This window comes from Podarcis muralis, chromosome 11 (genome assembly GCF_964188315.1).
Source record: "Podarcis muralis chromosome 11, rPodMur119.hap1.1, whole genome shotgun sequence".
Lineage (NCBI taxonomy): Eukaryota > Metazoa > Chordata > Lepidosauria > Squamata > Lacertidae > Podarcis > Podarcis muralis.
The window spans coordinates 51,775,082-51,794,763 of record NC_135665.1 but is presented as its reverse complement, the minus strand read 5'-3'; the positions used below and the strand labels follow the sequence as shown (position 1 = coordinate 51,794,763).

The 19,682-nt window shown below is 44.6% G+C and overlaps 2 long non-coding RNA genes across 2 annotated transcripts in view; one reads left to right on the top strand and one right to left on the bottom strand.

Annotated features, from left to right (window-relative positions):
• LOC114606319 (uncharacterized) overlaps nucleotides 1-19,682 on the bottom strand; it is a 57,656-nt gene that overhangs the window by 36,876 nt on the left and 1,098 nt on the right. Inside the window, exon 2 of the long non-coding RNA XR_003708835.2 lies at nucleotides 2,137-2,381. This is a non-coding gene — a long non-coding RNA (uncharacterized LOC114606319). The remainder of the gene's footprint in view (nucleotides 1-2,136; nucleotides 2,382-19,682) is intronic.
• LOC144329232 (uncharacterized) lies at nucleotides 9,182-18,632 on the top strand. Its single transcript, XR_013394715.1, has 3 exons — nucleotides 9,182-9,323; nucleotides 15,155-15,329; nucleotides 17,309-18,632. It is a non-coding gene; the product is annotated as an uncharacterized LOC144329232 (long non-coding RNA).

The following is a 19,682-nucleotide window of genomic DNA, read 5'->3' as shown; positions in this document are numbered from 1 at the left end:
CTACTCCATCCTGAGATGTGCACTACAATCCAATGCATGTCTGCTAGGAAGGAATTCCCATTGTGCTCAATAGGACCCACTTTTTTATACAGGTGTTTAGGCTGCAACCCTAAACCCACTTAAAGGTAAAGGGTAAAGGGACCCCTGACCATTAGGTCCAGTTGTGGCCGACTCTGGGGTTGCGGCGCTCATCTTGCTTTATTGGCCGAGGGAGCCGGAGTACAGCTTCCGGGTCATGTGGCCAGCATGACTAAGCCGCTTCTGGTGAACCAGAGCAGCACACAGAAACGCCGTTTACCTTCCCACCGGAGTGGTACCTATTTATCTACTTGCACTTTGACGTGCTTTCGAACTGCTAGGTTGTCAGGAGCAGGGACCGAGCAACGGGAGCTCACCCCGTCGCGGGGATTTGAACCGCCGACCTTATGATCAGCAAGTCCTAGGCTCTGTGGTTTAACCCACAGCACAACGCACTTACAAGGGTGCAAATGGCAATATTATTATTATTGTGTTTGCCGCCCTGATAATAATGTTAATAATGAATGAATGAACAAACACAGTGGAATTTACTTCTAAGTAACATGCCATTGGGCTGAACGATTCATTCCCTAGTCATAACTAAGATAATGCCCTTGATTCAAGTGCCAACATATAGAATAAAAAATGAATGATCTCATGCAAGTGAGATTTCAAACAAGCCTGAATGGTAATGGCTTGTAGCTGGATAATTAACAAAAGCAGCACATGAAGGCTGTTGAAAGTAGTTGCAATTTTATTTTATTTTTTACCAAAAAAAAAAAAAAAAATGAGATGAGAATCTAAATTACTTCTGCCAGCCTGTCAGGCTTTTCTGAGGGGAAAAATACCCTACTTAATAATAAAAGCTTAAGTGAGAAATGATAGATGCTTTTGATTACGAGGGGAAAGCAGCAGCAGCAGCAGAGTTAATGCTGTGCTCTTCTCTGAACCTTAAGCGACCATTTTCTGTGAGTCATCAAGCTGGCAGACAAATTAGTAAAACTCCTTGAGAGAGACAGCCTCATCAATCGGAGTTTGCTACTCTTGCCTAGTTTTATATTGCGGTACAGATTAAGCAGCTGAAATGGCTCCGTCTGTATACAATGAGGAATGAAAGGCCTGATCATTTTGTTCTTGAAAAGTGTAGGGGGGGGGCGGACGCCAAAGAAAAATGGTTCAAGCCAGCAGGGAACAAAGAGACGAATGTCAGAGGAGACAGAATGCCAAAGGAAGCGAAAACTAAGCAAGCATAAGACAACTGTGCTCTGTTATACCTGGGAGTGCCTCTGAAGGCAGTTTGGAAACAAAAGTTTGGGATATGGCTGCTAGGAGGCTGCTACACTGGCGTCACGCTGATCACATTGTGCCGGTCCTTTGCCAACTTGCCCTGGCTCCCAGCCTGCTTCCAGGCCCAGTTCAGAGCACTGGATTTGACCTTAATGACTCTTGTGGCTGTGCGTCAGAGCAGAGTACCTGAAGGATTGTGCTGTGTCCACATGCACCTGCTCATACTTTGGAATCAACCCTGGAGACATTCCTCTGGGCTTCCCTGCCAACTGAGGAAGGGCAGCAAGTTATGGGTGGCAGGTCCTTCTTCGTGGTGGCACCCTGGAACGCTTGCCTGGCATTTCTTTCCAGCACCAGGTGAAGGCTTCCCCCCTCCAAAACCTTTAAACTCATTCCTAGTCTCAGCATGTGTGCACATTTTCTGCTTTTTGTTCATTTTTCTATATTTAGTTATTCTAAACTTAAATAACAATAGCTTTGATTCCACAAGGTGTTTTTGTGGCCACTTGAACTACCTTTTGGTGAGGCTGAGAGAGCATAACAATGCATCATTATTTCCAGAGCACTTAAGGAGTACTAGGCATGAAAATGTGAAAACAATTCATACCAAATCCTTGACCGCACTTACTAATGAAGTTTGAGACAATAGGCGTCAGAGAGGGAACAGAAAGACACTATGTCAGTGTTGAGCAGAAGGGAAGAAAACCGGAACGAAGAAAAGCTGCAAACCAATTACAATCCTATGCGTGTTCCCTCAGAAAGAAGCCCCGTTGAAAGAGGACCCTGAGGGTCAACAGGAATCTACCCCACTGTCCCGAAACCCTGGCCTACCTGGCAGCAAGTCAGGAAGTCAAGTCTGGGGTCATTCCATGTTTCCGAAATCCAAACCGAACTCTTGCAGAGATCCTGGAGTCTTGCAGAGACCTCAACTCAGCTTCCCTTTTGCACGCTGATTGCAGCATCTGGGCTTGATGAGGCCTGTGACCCTCACCTACTCCAGCTGAGGAATCATACACCTTCTTCCAGAGCTAATGAGCCCCACCTGGCCAGCTAGGAACTGAGCTGTGGACCCTTGCCTAAGGTGGCAAACAAAGAAAAGAAAATCAGGACAATACAAATTGAAAACAAAGCAGTTTAACAACAACAACAACAATATAATTTATTATTTGTACCCCGCCCATCTGGCTGGCCTTCCCTAGCCACTCTGGGCGGCTTCCAAACAAAGATTAAAAATACATTAAAATGTCACACATTGAAAACTTCCCTAAACAGGGCTGCCTTCAGATCTCTTCTAAAGTTGTGTATCTCTTTGACATCTGATGGGAGGGTGTTCCACAGGGTGGGTATATTGTAAGTAATATTCATTATAAATAATATGACTTATTATTTTTTAAAAATTAAAAACATACTACAGTGTCCCCATCTTCAAGAGGCAGGATGACTGCCGCTGGCTCAGAGGGATTCCTTGACATCAAAATGGATGCAATTTCCCTGAGGGAAGGAAGTTTAGGAACCACAGGACAAAGGCAATTTAATTCATCTAGGCACAAGACAGGCACGTTACTGCCTCTCCTCACCAGCTGACAAATGGGTTTATCTGCTGGACATTAAGGTACTTCAGACGGGTAGATTATTTTTCTTCTGAAAAAGAACAGCGGGGCTTCTTTCTGAGGGAGCACGAATAGGATTGTAATTGGTTTGCAGCTTTTCTTCGTTCCGGTTTTATTCCCTTCTCCTCAACTCTGACATAGTCTCTTTCTGTTCCCTCTCTGACGCCTACTGTCTCAAACTTTATTAGTAAGTGTGGTCAGGGATTTGGTATGAATTGTCTTCACATTTTCATGCCTAGTGCACGTTAAGTGCTCTGGAAATAATGATGCATTGTTATGCTCTCTCAGCCACACGAAAAGATAGTTCAGGATTTTTATGCCTTTAGCAGTTTAAAGGCTTCTTCCACATGATATAATAGGAAGCCAAGATTATAGGTGATGCAGCCTGTACTAGGTGTGATGTTCACAGGTCCCTGAAGCCACAATTATAGATGGTACAGCCTGTACGCAATAAAAAATTAACTGGTCCCTAAGCCTTGTTATTCATGACTATCATAAGTTCATTTCCTTTCAATGAGTCTTGTCAAAATAACTTTAGTTAACTGGGACATCAAGAAGAAAAAAGTCCATGCAACCTCGTACAGGAAACTTGTGGCAGACCCTCTAAGTGTCCCTATTTTCCAGGGACAGCCCCAGATATACAGAAGCCATCCCGGTTTCTGATTTGATTCCAGATTGTTCCGATTTTCCTTAGAATGTCCCTATCTTCATTGGAGAAATGTTGGAGGGTTTGGAGTTACGGTATGTGACCTCCAAGCCAAGGAGATAAGTAACTATACAGCCTTTAGAAGACATCTGAAGGCAGCCCTGTATAGGGAAGTTTTTTAATGTTTCATTATGTTTTTATATATGTTGGAAGCTGCCTAGAGTGCCTGCGACAACCCAGTCAGACAGATGGGGTATTAATAATAATAATAATAATAATAATAATAATGGAATAGAACATCCCTATTGTTATGTAGTGAGTTGAATAGGATCCAAAATGCAGCAGTCTGATTGGTCCTAGAACAAAAGGATCCAGAATGCAGCAGTCTGATTGGTCCACAGGAGCCACCCAATCCAACTCCAGGTGGAAGTGAATCCGCAACCTGATTGGCCTACAGGAGAATCCTGGAATTAGCCAATCATGTGGGGCCCATTGTGTAAATAATGTATATAAAGCAGACATTTCGGGGGAATTGGCATTCCTCACTACTATGAGCTGAATAAAGAGCATGAAATCCACACTTGACTCCCGAGTATACTTCACCTATTTTCATCAGACAAATGTTGATGGGTATGCTGTGTTTCTCCGGATGTTGTTGGACTTGAACTCCTATCATACATAATCACTGGCCATGCTGACTTGGACCGATAGGAGTTGGAGTCCAACAACATCTGCAGAAACACAGCATACCTCTGGCTTAGTGTCTGGGGAAAATTAGCTCCACTGCAGAGCCAATTCCGGTCCTTTCATCTATGACAGAGAGGATCTCTGAGCAAAGCGCAGAGTCCCTCTCCAGTAATCAGAGCTGTAAGACCAGGCAACCAGGCTGGAGAAAACTCAAAGGAAGCTTTTCTCCACATGTCCTCTAAAGAAGGAATGGAGAAATCTGTTCATTTTTGTTTCTCTCCATTGCTCATTTTCCCAGTCAGTTCACCACAGATCCATGATTTTGTGATTTTTAATTTTTTCTAAAGTCCTCATGAAAAGTCATCAGCATTTAAGTGTGCAATATACCTGAAGGAGTGTCTCCATCCCCTTTTTCCAGCCCAGACACTGAGGTCCAGCTCTGAGGGCCTTCTAGCGGTTCCCTCACTGCAAGAAGTGAAGTTACAGGGAACCAGGCCTTCTCAGTAGTGGTGCCTGCCCCGTGTAACATCCTCTGACTTGTAGAAAACAACATCTGAAGGCAGCCCTGTATAGGGAAGTTTTTAATGCTTGATGTTTCATGGTGTTTTTTATATTTTGCTGGAAGCCGCCCTGAGAGGCTGGGGCAACACAGATGGGTGGCAAATAAATAATAAAGCAGTAGTTAGTCTCCTAATACACACATTTTTGCAAGCAATTTCTCCGGAATATAATGAATTGGTGTATCTTACTTTCACTAATTCAGTTACTTTCACTCTAATTGTGGTCCATAAATAGTGGTTGCGTGTCGAAGACCCCCAAGACACCCCCGAATAAAAACATGGTTCAAAGATCATTTTTGTTTTGGTTTTTGGCATAATTTTGGCCACAACTTTATTGAATTACAGTATGTGAGTGGTTGCTTAGGCATTGGTTAACAACTATCTGTTCCCACTTGGAGGTAGGAACAGAACTGACAACCGCACCCCTGCGGAAGTCAGTAAGGGTAAACAATTTTGGGGAGAGATTAAAGCTGGGCGCCAGGCTCTCACCTCTCCCCAAATGCTCCCAGGGGCTCTTGCGTGGCCCTAGCCCTTTGCCAGGGAGTCAGACAAAAGCATGGCAAGCCCCCGGGGTTCCTTTAACGGAATACCCTTGCAGCAGCAGCATTGGAGGGGCAGGCACAGCCAACCACATCCCCTCCACCAACCAAAAATTAACCAATGCCTAACTGCAACCTTACAAGTTGTGCCGATTTGCTATGCAGTAGGCAAAACCCAAATGGCACCAGCCAATCAGCCAAATGGTAAAATTCCTACCAGGCCCCTGCCCCAAGAGCAGACAACCCCATGACAGGCATAGCAAGGTCAGCATGAACAAACCCTAAATAATGGGAGGGTGGGCGGGTAATCTGATGTGCGCAGCGAAAAGAGGAAGCTCAACGCTGCACACAGGGAACATATATAGCACCCCCATCAATCAAATAAAATTGCAACAATAACTTTTCCCCAGCAACAATGAAAGGTGTCCAATCAAATTCGTGGCCATCCAAACAAACCTGCCCAGCAACAGGAGAGGTCATGGTTGTTCCCACCACAACACGTGTTCTCCATGAAGGAGAAGCCACTTTGCTGGAAACCATAGAAGTGGAGATTGTTGTTGTGCTCAGATCTTGCTTATGAGCTTCCCATAGGCATCTGGTGGGCTACTGTGAAAACGGGGTGCAGGACCAGATGGGCCACTGGCCTGGTCCAGCAGAACCTTCTTATATTCTTTTAATCACATGCAACTAAGCACAACCCACGCCATATTAGGGCCAATGTCTCTGGTGGGCCTGTGGCAGAGATGGGCAAGTCACCCTATTCTCAGTCCACATCCGTTTTCAACTTGTTCTTTGTTCCTCCAAAACTTGCTTCCTGCATTTCAAAAAACCAGTTGGTGCAATGGAAAATCCCCTGACTCTCTTGGTTTATGTTTGTTGAATGGGGTTTAAGAATAACCAACTCTTATCTGTGGAAGGGTTGATAACTAAGCATAAGTTTGAAAGATTCCTTTCACCCTTGAAACCCCATGATGATACTTCAGCATCACTCTTTGTGACCTTTCTCTTCTGATTCATTCAATACCACCAGAAACCCATCAGGCAGAAGTTCTGGCTTGGCTTAGTATCCAAGCTTCTATATGTGGTCAGTTCTGACCCCCTTCCTTTCCTGAGTCATCTGCATTCACATGTGAGTCCAAGCATTGGCCAGATGACTGAGAGGTAGCGGCTGCTGGCAAGCAGGCAAGTGAATTCATGGAATCTGGACTATTGTTTCAAAATTACTTGGCATGACCTTCCAAAGAACTGGGTCAAGCTGGGAACACATGACTTTTGCAACCCTAAATTTCGGGTTGGCAGCTGCATGCGATGTGGGGAATCCATACCCTTTGCAAAATTTTCATTGCACAAGTCTTCAAAAGTCTCATCTGTAGCAACAAGGTGGGCAAGCGACCAAAGGCGAGATGCTGTATCACCGTGAACTCACACAGGGAAATTATTAACACGGAAAATAAAGGGCACAGAACAAAAAGATCACCAGTGACAAATCACTCAAACGAGGGTAAGTGTAAGTTAGGGATGCATCTACTCCAAATAACCCCCTGGTTTCAATTCTGCTTCAAAAGTAGCACATTTGTTGCTGGTGAACAAGGTATTGCAAAGAAAAAAGCCATAAAATATTTGTATTATATTGATGCTGCTCAACATCCCATCTTCCCCTGGTCTGCTGTTGCTTCTCTGCTGTTTTTGTTCTTCGCTCTCAGTTCCTCAGCTGTTTCAAGTCTATTTGGCTGCATAAATCTGTTAGGCTGCATTCACATGACAGATTATTCCTGATGTTTCCCTATCTGTTAATTTCTGCATTGTATCTGTGCTTTCATGGAACATAAAGGCCACTTCTGGAAATACAGCAGACTAGACAGCAAGCTTAAGGATGCGGGTGGCGCTGTGGGTTAAACCACAGAGCCTAGGGCTTGCCAATCAGAAGGTCGGCGGTTTGAATCCCCGTGACGGGGTGAGCTCCTGTTGTTCGGTCCCTGCTCCTGCCAACCCAGCAGTTCGAAAGCACGTCAAAGTGCAAGTAGATAACTAGGTGCCGCTGCAGCGGGAAGGTAAACAGCGTTTCAGTGCACTGCTCTGGTTCACCAGAAGCGGCTTAGTCATGCTGGCCACATGACCCAGAAGCTGTACACCGGCTCCCTCAGCCAATAAAGCAAGATGAGCGCCGCAACCCCAGAGTCGGTCACGACTGGACCTAATGGTCAGGGGTCCCTTTACCCTTTACTAGACAGCAAGCTTAGCACTCATCTCTGTGTTATTTCCTTCCAGGGGAAAAAAAACCTATTTGCAAATAACACAATTGTCAGGAAAACAATAATAAGCCGCCCTATGAATGCTAAAAACATAGAAAAAATAATAATTAAAAACACTTAAACATTAATAGAATTAAAACTATATACATATATAAAATCTGCTTAAAACATACAGATAATTACAATAAAAACAGCACGGCACCAGCCCTTTCATCAAAAGCAGTCAGTTCCCCAAAGCCTGCTGGTTTAGATGAACATAATCCACAGTAATGAAATAATTATTTATTAAATTTGTATACTGCCCTTCATCTGTAGGTCTCAGGGTTTTCTACAGTGTTTTATCTTTTCTGAGTAACAAAGAACTCAGATAGCATTGAAATTCATAAACCCTAGACAGTCTTGACCACTACTCTGTGTAGCGCTAGAATTGACTCTGGCACTATTTTAATGCCAGCCACTGGCTGCAGAGCTATATTGTATTTGAAGGAAGTCCCATTTGACTCAGTAGGGTGTGTTCTCAAGTAAAGGAGCCTAAGTTCGGGCTGCACATCCCATTCCAACCATGAAATGGGGATACAGTTGTGACTAACATCCATGGATTTCAGTGGAATTTGAGCCTGGTCCTCACAAACAGCCCTTGGGATGGAAAAGACTTGTTTCTTGATACTATCATTCCAGACTGTAAGTGAAGGCTCAAATGGAAGCTCACTGTACGTAGCACTCCAAGCACATTTAGTAAATTAGTTATTTACAATAACTCTTTCCCCTATGTGCTTGCTTACTATATGGAGAGGTTTGTTTTTTTTTTTATATGGAGGAGTTTTCAGTCATATTTGCCCCTACCTGGAGTCTAACTGGTGTGGTCCAGAAAACAGTTTTACTGTCTCATCTGCTGTGTTACAGAACAAGGCCTCTGGGATTATCCCTGCCTTGTACAGTGGTACCTCGGGTTACATACGCTTCAGGTAACATATGCTTCAGTTTACACACTCTGCTAACCCAGAAATAGTGCTTCAGGTTAAGAACTTTGCTTCAGGATAAGAACAGCAGCGGGAGGCCCCATTAGCTAAAGTGGTGCTTCAGGTTAAGAACAGTTTCAGGTTAAGTATGGACCTCTGGAACGAATTAAGTACTTAACCCGAGGTACCACTGTATGTGGTTGCATTGTGATACTCTAACCTTTTTTCTTTCTTTTTCCCTTACTGTATTTTATTTAGGGTTTTTTTTTTCAGGTTTTGAAATTTACAAACAATTATCAAACAACCAACACAGAAAGAGAATTCCAAATACTCTAACCTTCAGAATACTCTAACCTTTTTTCAGTAGGTCTGGCATAATCTAACAGTTCCCTTCTCTTAGCCCCCGATTCCGATTCTACAACTCTGTCCCAAGCAAAGAGGATAAATAACTTATAGTTACCCCCCCTTCCCGCCCCGCCCCCCTTGGCTTACTACGTCCAAGCAAACCACCCTCGGCCATGCAGAGGAGCGAAAGCCGTCCCACATGGATCAATATTTTAATGTGACTTATCAGGCCGGGTTGTTTACTTAAAAACTCCGGATCCCATAAAGGCCAAGGGGGAGCCAGTTTGGGGAACAGATGCTCTGAATGCCTCTTCTAGTATAGACAGAACAACAGCGTTCAGCACTTGAGAGAAAAGCAAAAGCAAAAGGAGCTTTAAAGCACAAGACAAAAATAAGATCATGCTGCAATCCCACAGGACGGTAAGTGAAATCACTTTCGCGTGTTTCATTAAAAAGGAATGAGGGGTTCAAACTGATGGGTAGATAATTGGTACCGAGAGGTACGTGCCATTAGCGGTAACCGCGATCATATCCTCAAATATTTTTCAAAGCTTTCATCCCATAAATAGTGTGATTATGCTGACTTTGAGGAAGAAAGACAGCTCATGTCAGTGGCCCACTTCGATGGGCCATGTTAACATCAGAGCTGTTACCCAGAATCACAGCTCTTTACCCGCAAGATGCAAAACCGCAAGTTGCTGTTTTCTCAGCAGACAGACGAGAAGGCAGGGCGCTTTGTGAGTTTGCAGCGACTCCCCCACCCTATCAAGCTGGCTGCCAAATTTTAATATTTTAACTAACTCTGAATGTGAAATTTTTGGAGAGGAAGCATTCCTGCTATTAGCTCCAGTGAGCCCTGAGAACAAAAGCTAGTTGAAAATTGACAAAATAATGATGCTAATAATAAGCACGATTGGGTTTTTATCAGGGAGTATATTAGATTTATATAAACGACAACAGCTTTCTTCAAATCCTTTCCCCTGCGTGGAGCACAGTCAGCTACGCAATTGTTCCTCGCTGATATTTTCCTTTGCTGGTTTTCAGCAATTGCTTTCACGTCGCTCCCACGCCATCTTTCAACCATGAAATCCACCAAAGGGGATGCCAGGGGACGTAGGGGGCATTCGTTGCCATGGGGCTACCAGCAGGCCTCAGCAGCCCTCTCCTCCCTTCTGCTAGCAAGCAGCCGCCTTGTCACCTCCACGTCTAATAACCATGAGGTTTGGAAAGAATGACAAACCCTAGGAACCAATATTTCTCTGCTGTTCGTTTTCTGTTTCCCTCCGAGTAATTGCTATACTATGACGAGTCCTTGATAACGCTGTGGGGAGGGTGGTAGTTGAGCTATCCCTCACCCCCCCCCCAACTAGGCTTGCCACATTGCTGGTCCATTTTCTCACCTCTCAAACTAGATGTTTGCCGAATTTTGCTTGTTCGTCTTCAATTGCTTATAGGTGCAGAGGGATGATTCTTACTATGAAGGTAGCATGTGGGCAGTGGAGATTTATCTCTTCACTCTATCATGAGTGGACTGGAGATTAGTTCCCTCTCACACACCACACACAACATGACTAGGAACCTTGGAAGGGAGTATCCGTTGGTGCTAATGGGGCTTTTTCTAAGGCTCCTTCCTATCTGTGTGGACAAGGAGTGGGGGCAATCCAGTCAAGGTGGGTGGTGGGTGGGAATGCAAGCTACCATTCCTCGCTCACTGACTTCTCCGTAAGAATCATCATCACCACCATCATCTACCCATCTACCCATACAAAGTACTTTGAGACATTTAGGGTCAGACTCAACTAATCGGTCCCAGTAGCAGAAGCCTGTGCAAGGATTTCTGCTAGTGCAATTGGGCTCCCCCCGCCCCACTCTTCTCTCTGTATCCCTCCAATTTGGGTTGGGGGAGAATCCTAGAATCGCATGCGTCTGGAGGAAAGGTGAGCTAATTCTATCAGGCAAGCAGAAATTCTTGCACCGATAGAGCAATCTCCTTAGCACTGCATTGAATTCTTCCCATAGTACAGTATCCTGTTAATGTATCCCGTCACCAAGCAAGGATTTCCACTTCCACGGTGGGACTTTAATTCCTCTTCTGCCTCTGTGCATGACCTGAACCCTACCCAGGTCTACTCCAGAGGGTTGAGGGAAACTCTAGAACAGATTTAGGGTGCCTGGAGGAGAGTGGGGGAACGTTCCATTGCACAAGCAAAAATATTTTCACTGGCAAAACAGCTTTCTTAGTGCTACCAAGAAATTTTCACAGTGAAAAGCAGGGTATAAATGCATTAAATAAATAAAACTAATTATGGCCAAAACAAGAAGCATAGCTGCATCCTGTGCATTTAAGTGAAAGTTTAGTTTGGCCCTCAAGATAACTCACTCTTTCATACCTCCCACTTTTACCAGATTTACAAGGACTGTGTTTTCCCAGTGTGAGTGTTGTTTACTGGTGCAAACTCTACTCTAGCTCACTTGACAACAGTGCTTTCCTGTGAAAATGCTGAATGGCCTCTTTGCAATGGTTTCCAATCATTTATTTCTGAGGCCTCATCAGAGTTCCCCGAGAAGAGATTGCTTGTTAAAGCACTCTTGAGAATTGTAGCTCTGTTCATGGAATACAGGCCTCCTAACAACCAAATCACCCAGTTCCCAGGATTCTTTGGGGGAAGCCGGGACTGTTTAAAGTGGTATGATACTGCTTTAAATGTATGGTGCAGATGAGGCCTTAGGAAAATCTCTGGAAAAATATCTTTCCGCTTAGATTTGGCTGTTAAGGAATCACTTCTGCAGAACCCCCCATCACTTGATGGGGATTCTGGAGTAAGTTTCAGGCCACACCAGATACACAGAAAACCTCGCTATCCTATGGGGATTTAACATGAAATCTAGTGTGTCTCTGCTCTGGGTTGCCTTTCACCTCTGGAGGAGAGGCACATGTGTAAATTCAGTCATGTTGCCCTAATTTTGATCCCACTTCATTATTTACCTTTTCCTTTTAGGATGTCAGGTTTTATATTGTCCTTTTCCGTTCAGCTGTATTTATTCTCCAGTTTATCTCTCATCTCTGGTCCCACTATAATTGCCTCCTCTGCCTGTGCATTCCTCTGGTTCACTGTCGCTAGTTAAAGCTAGTTAAACCTTTTCTTCTGTTCCATGCCCTTGACCTTTTCCTGTCCTTGATCCTTTTCTGTGGAACTCTTTATACTCACTGATATTCATCAAACCGCTTATCTTCCACTTTAAAAAAAATGCCTCAAGACTAATTTATTTCAGCGTGTGTGTGTGTGTGTGTGTGTGTGTGTAAAGGGCAGAGCTGTAGCTCAGTGGTGAAGCATCTGCTTTGCTTCCCAAATTTGATCCCCGACATCTGCATGTAGGGCTGGGAGAGAACCCTCCCTAAAACCCAGGAGAGCCACTGGCTCTGTATAAGGCGCACTGTTAGTGGTTCAGCAGTAAAACTGCTCACACATTTGCAAAGCTAAGCAGGGTCCCATCAAGTTGGATGGGGGACTGCATGTTTAGATTCTTGCATTGTGGGGGATGTACTAGATGACCCTAGGTGTCCCTTCCATTTCCTGTGAGATAATATGCCTTCTCTTCCAATTCTTAGTTTTTAATTTTTCTTTTTAATTTTATTTCTGTCTAAATTAGGTTGCAAGCCCATTGGGCTGGGCCTGTATTTAATAATAATAATAATAATTTTTATTTATACCCCACCCTCCCCAGCCAGGGCAGCTGACACTATTAAAATCACAGTAAAAACATAATGTGGGGGGGACCGGGACCAATGTAAAATACAGGTTAAAAATGCAATTTAAAATGCAGCCTCATTTTAAAAGTAGCCCATTTCTGCACAATGACTCGTTTGTTTGTTTTTTAAAGTCATTACAACAATAATTGTTCTTTCATAAGGTGAACCATGATTTACCTCAGTGCTACTCAAAGTGGTGGTTCACAGACAGGTGCCTCTCTGTGAGCCATTGGCTGCTGGACCGTGGTGATTCCATCATAACCCAGGTTGGGTGGGATGCTTCAAGGACCACATATGGTACCTGTCCCTGGCACATTGGGGCTGGGGAATTACTAACCCACCACTTCATAGTTTTAAAAGCACCGATTTGCATGACAACAATAGTCCCTTAATGAAGTGGAAGGTTTGTGGTTGGGTGCACCTTTAGATGACTGCGCAGACAGAAAGCTTAGCAGAAAGACAATGCAAGGCCAGGCTCTCTAGACTGCAACTCTGAGCAGCAGAGAACAAGGCCAGAGGGAAGCTCTTCCTCTTAAGAGCCTACTGGATCAGGCCAACGGCCCATCTAGTCCAGCGCCCTGTTCTGACAGTGGCCAGCCAACCAGATGTCTGTGGAAAACCACAAGCAACAACAGATATCCAACTGCCTCCAGCTATGGAGGCAGAGCCAGGGCTTGCCCACCCATGAGGCAAGCTGAGGCAACTGCCTTGGGTGGCAGGATCCACAGGGGCAGCAGATCCAGCCTGCAAGGAATGCATTGCCTGCTGCCACAGTGGTAGCGATGGCTGTGTCACACTCCCTTGAGGCCTGATCTGCTGCCTCCTCAGCAGACATTGCTCCATGCTGCGTTGTCTGCAACGGCCTTTCTGTGACTTACATAAATATGTTTACCATCTGTGGTGTGGTTGTCCACACAGCAAACTGAGGAAGTCAACATTGGGGCTAAAACTAGCCATGATGGAGACAGCCACACTTATTGTTCCCTCTCCCTTCTCATCCTTTGCAGCAAGTGCATTATTCTCAGCCTGGTTCCAGTACTTACAAGCAGAGAGAGAAAATGTCTGATATGAAGTAGATAGTGGCAAGGGGAAGCAGCAGAATGGTTAGGGCCCGGCTCTACTGTTAGGCAGGAGTGAGGAGGCTGCCTCAGGTGGCTGAAGGTGTGGGGGAGCAGCAGAAAGATGTTGACGCTCATGCGGCCTACCCTATGCCCTCTTAAGTTAGGCCTCAGTTACCCCATCCCCAGAGTTGAAGTAAGATTCCACAGCCAGTCTATTCTTGTTCCATAAATGGAATGAGGGTGCCATCTTGTCCTTCTCAGGCAACACAATGCTTTGGGCCAACTCTGTTGGCTCCCCTCAGCTGTGTGCACATACTGATGGTTGCATCAGATCCCACCAGGCATGTGACTGGGGTTGCCCCTATCAGGTCTGGCCCCAGTTTTGGATGCAGTTCAGTGGGTCCACATCCCAGTCAGTTACACCCAGTAGATCGTACTACATACAGATCGTAGGAAGAAGCCACCTTGCACCAGATCAGGCTATTTGTCCACTGAACCCAGGCAGGGGCCCTCCAGGTCATTAACTATGTGGGCATTATTTTTAAAAGCAGATTTACCAAAAGGTCTTCTGCATGAATCTCCTCTCTACCCTCAAACTACAGATTCACCCCCAGACCTTTGATTCTGACTTTTCCCCAGTACGTACTATATTGGGTGTGAGTTGGCAAAAGTTCCTCCCGCCCAGTTACACAAAGAGGAAAATGTGTGGTTGGAGCTGAACCCTTGATGGTGTTTGTAACACAAAGGTTGTCCAGATTGCAAAGAATCGTGTGTCTGTTCCCGATTATCTTTGTTTCAGAAGCATTCCAACAAAAACCAGAAAAAGCCGTCCCCTTCCCACTATGGAATCCTGCAGGCCAAACCTGCTGTATAATAAGGAGAAATTGGCTTTCACTTTCCCCAGCAAGTTTCTCACCTTGACAAGCTTTTCCATTTCATTTCTCGAAGGTTGACAAGCACCTCTCTTTTTATTGTTTTCCTTCATTAGGGAAGGAACAAAAAATGGGCACTTAGGAAAATGAAATGCCTGTTCCTTCTGTAAACTAATCATTTTTACAAAATAGCCTTACACCCACAGTGCCACTTTAATCAGGTTAGTTAAATCTTTCTCTCTTTCTCTTCAAAGGGGCTTTTGAAATTAGAGTGAAACACGATTCTGGTGGGGGTGAAGGAGAAAGGGCCGGGGGAGCTCTGACACTGGTATGTTGTTGTTGTTGTTGTTTAGTCGTGTCCGACTCTTCGTGACCCCATGGACCAGAGCACGCCAGGCACTTCTGTCTTCCACTGCCTCCCGCAGTTTGGTCAGACTCATGTTTGTAGCTTCGAGAACACTGTCCGACCATCTCGTCCCCTGTCATCCCCTTCTCCTTCTGCCCTCAATCTTTCCCACTGATTGGTATACTTATCTCCAACCTTCCGACTTCCTTTTCTTTTCCTAGTTGCAACAGCATGCGTCAAGAACCAAGGCTTGACTACTCCACAAAGCCATGTCAAGAGAAACCCCACAATGCATCTGTGATTTTATGGATCATAACCCACTTTGGTATTAAGACACAAGAGTTCAACAAGCAAGCAGTTCCTTTATCTTCGAGAAAAAAGCAAGTTCACTTCCAGGTAACATGAAAGATTATATTTGTATGCAACATGGTAATGCACAGTATTTTGCCCTGCCTCTTCCCTCCATCCCCCAAAATGGTGGCAAGGGAATGAGCAGGGGTACCCTATAAAGGAGCCAAAATTCTATATACTTCAGGTGCAACAGGTGCCCTAGGAGTTTGCTGCACCAGCTGAGTTTTCAGGGTGTGATGCCACAAACGATGCAATATACTCAACTCAATGCCACAGCTTAGGGCATGTGAAATAATCCAGGCCTGAGTGCCAACTGCGTTTCTGCCACGCTATGTTGAACTAAGGAAGACTTCGAATCAGGCTGGTGCCCGATGTAGAGTTTTAAATCAGCTAATAGTGTGTTGCTGTGACCAGTAAGGTCCTATTGGGTCACGGTCACCAGTCGCATCACCTGAATGGCTGGTAGGTCCCATTACGTATGAACAAATCTGTCAGTTTCAGATTCTCTTAATTTCTCTTTTTTTTAGTTTGCTACACTTTTACATCAGTTTGTGATGAAATTTCCTCTGCCTGTCTCCAAATATATCCATTTATAGATGCTATTTTCCCTAATGGTTTTTTGTGTGTGTGTTTTTTGCAACTGCTGCATCTTTAGGCACATTTTCATCTAATATTTCCATTTCAGAAGACATTATATGGTTGGAAAATGTGTCACATAATTCGGAAAAGAGCAAATTCCAAAAGATAGTGGCATTTCAGTTCTCATATTGTTTCAGGGATCACTAATTAGGAAGGTTCACATTTATCTCCCATCTCAGTACCTGACTCATCTTGCTTAGCCCCAGGCTCTCCGGGCTGCATTCTGAATCTGTCCCATTACCTACTCCAGCTTTTCTCAACCTTAGGTCCCCACATGTTGTTGGACTACAACTCCCATCATCCCTGACCACTGGTCCTGCTACCTAGGGATGATGGGAGTTGTAGTCCAACAACATCTGGGGACTCAAGGTTGAGAAAGGCTGACCTACTCATTTGGGTAGTTAACAACAACAACAACAACAACAACAACAACAACAACAACAACAACAACAACAACAACAACAGTATTTGACATTCATATCCATGTGAGATTTGTGCTCTCCTTAATCTTCACTCAACCTACAGCTGTTTAGGAGCTGGGAATTTAAGGATATTTTCTTCAAAGTGCTTTCAAAGTATCACTGGTTCAGCCCACATCTCTCATTAAAAAACAACCCATCAAAGGCAAGAGAGAGGGCAGGGGTGGATGTTGCCCTAAGGGGCATGAGCAACATGTATGGGATCGGAATCAGGGAGATAAATCCTGGGTAATCAGCTTGAGATCTAGAGCAGGCTTCCTCAACCTCGGCCCTCCAGGTGTTTTTGAGACTACAATTCCCATCATCCCTGACCACTGCTCCTGCTACCTAGGGATCATGGGAGTTGTAGGCCAAAAACATATGGAGGGCCGAGGTTGAGGAAGCCTGATCTAAAGCAAAAGAAAGATGGGAGCAGTCCACACTGCAGCATTTTCTTTCTATTGCTCAGTTGGAATATTATCTGTTTCTGAAGCATGATATGTTATAGTTAGGCTGATATAATGGGAAATTATAGTGCAGGGTTGATTGTTTCTTCCATTGTAAGTTCTATTACTCTGACTTCAGCAATAGCTGTGATTTAACGAGTAAGCTGTGGCTATTTTAGTTTACAACTAAAATGTCATTAAAAAATATTTTAGGGGAAGTGAATGGGCCAGACAGCCTACTGTATTGACCAGGATTCTAGAGTCTCCTTCTTCTTCATTTACCATGAGTTACTAGGATGGGCTCAGCATGGCTAAATTGGTTCCAGCCAAGCCACATTTATAGGTTGGAGTCAATTGGTTTATCAACTGTTGACAGTCTAGTTAGCCAAACAGCTTGCATTCACAATGGAAATGATTTCTACCTACAGAATTTATCATGTTCACCTCTTTAAACGTATTCCCTTTCTCTGTTTTATTGTAGGTACCTGTGGTTATAATTTCGGAAATCTAGAGCTGCAGGTCTCCCCCCACCTCAGTGCCTCTTTCCTGCTGGAGCTGTGGAGTGTGACAATGGTGTTTGTATCCAATCTGTCAAACGCCATTATCACACTAAATAGCTACTGTTAGATAAGCCATCGGGTGCAGCAGAGGGAAGGAAAAGGAAGAGAATTATTGGAGCAATATATTTTGCGGTGCCAAAATCTCATGCAGCAAATAATACGATCTGCTTTCCTAAAAGTACACATTGTGATCCCAGTTGCTTTGCAGAGATGCGTATGACTCATGTTTGTGTTCATGGGATGGAGAGATATTTTAGTGATCAAGCACAAGTGATTATGTACATTTATTCCTACATTATAACAAACGGCCTACACAACTGTCTTTCTTTCATTTTCGCTCCCCAAAGCAACACTCTAAGTGTTTATTTCACTTATTAACAAGTTAGTAGTTATAGCTATTTCAGTCTTGAACAGGAGCTCCATTGTTGTATTGACGTTTGACAAATGAGCCTGAGAATGGAGGCATAATTCCATTTTTGGCGCTCAGCTGTGTATACAAGTCATCATTTAGTCAAATGCTGAGCGGTATTATTGCCATGTCGTTGTGGGGCTTGGCAGAAAAGCAACCATGATCCTTGTTCATAATTGCTATATAAATATTCCATAGGTGTGTATATTTCACTGAAATCAATGTGAAGTATTTGAAGCACAATGCATAGACAACTTATGCCAGAAACGGAGTCAGAGCTTACTACCTCTTCTCTGCAAAGCATCCATCACCCTGCTCTACTTTGTGATCCATGATGAAAGTAAAAACAGGGTGTTTCACACATTAAAGGTAAAGGTACCCCTGCCCGTACGGGCCAGTCTTGACAGACTCTGGGGTTGTGCGCCCATCTCACTCAAGAGACCGGGGGCCAGCGCTGTCCAGAGACACTTCCGGGTCACATGGCCAGCGTGACAAAGCTGCTTCTGGCGAGCCAGCGCAGCACACGGAAACGCCGTTTACCTTCCCGCCAGTAAGCGGTCCCTATTTATCAACTTGCACCTGGGGGTGCTTTCGAACTGCTAGGTTGGCAGCGCTGGGACCGAGCAACGGGAGCGCACCCCGCCGCAGGGATTCGAACCGCCGACCTTTCGATCGGCAAGCCCTAGGCGCTGAGGCTTTTACCCACAGCGCCACCCGCTTCACACATTATGCAGCAGCAAAACCAGGTTTGCCACTGAGCATACCCTAAACAGCACTTGCAGCCAATGTTAGCTCTGTGATTCATGTACCTGTATGATAAATGTGTACACTGCTGACATGTAGTCTTTTGTTTTTCCTTTTTTTTAGATGTATGCTTAAAGCAAGGGGGGGGGTTGTGGCCAGTGGTTGGGAATCATGGGGGTTGTTGTCCAGTAACATCTGCAGGACTATAGCTTCCCTGTCCCTAGTTTCAGACATCTTAGCTTTACACCCCAAATATATACAGTATTGTGTGAATCAGTCCTCAGCATAGATATCAAAATATTGGCGTGCATTCATTCTGAAATTCTGCCAAAGCAAACACATTCCAACCCTTCTTATTACAGTGGTACCTCAGGTTATGAACTTAATTCGTTCCGGAGGTCTGTTCTTAACCTGAAACTGTTCTTAACCTGAGGTACCACTTTAGCTAATGGGGCCTCCCACTGCTGCCGCATTAGTGGCGCACAATTTCTGTTCTCATCCTGAGGTAAAGTTCTTAACCCAAGGTACTACTTCCGGGTTATCAGAGTCTGTAACCCGAAGTGTTTGTAACCCGAGGTACCACTGTATCTGTTATGACAATATTGTAGGCCGTAGCTGTTTTAAAGTTCTCAGCTAGGCATCTCTCTTTCTCTCTCTCTCTTCCACCTCCAATGTATTGGGAGCAGCTTCACTATGGTTTTCAGACAGGCACTGTAAAATCAAGGCAATGCCCATGGCCACACCAGCTTAGTTTAAAGCAGGCATCCCCAAACTCGGCCCTCCAGATGTTTTGGGACTACAACTCCCATCATCCCTAGCTAACAGGACCAGTGGTCAGGGATGATGGGGATTGTAGTCCCGAACCATCCGGAGGGCCGAGTTTGGGGATGGCCAACTGTGGTGGTGTGTGCAATATCTGGTTCACCACAACATTTCCCCCTCAAGAAGCTTCCAGATAAACAGTTGTGAATCCAACAAAGCTCAGCTCACATGACAAGTTTACCATAGCTCCCAAGAACATGTTTAGGAAATAAGAATCCATACTGAAGATGAAGTTGGACAGAACAAAAATCAGGAGATCAGATTTCAAAGCAGGAGAAAGATGAGGTATTTTTCACTAAAAGGTGGGGTAGTTTGAAGTC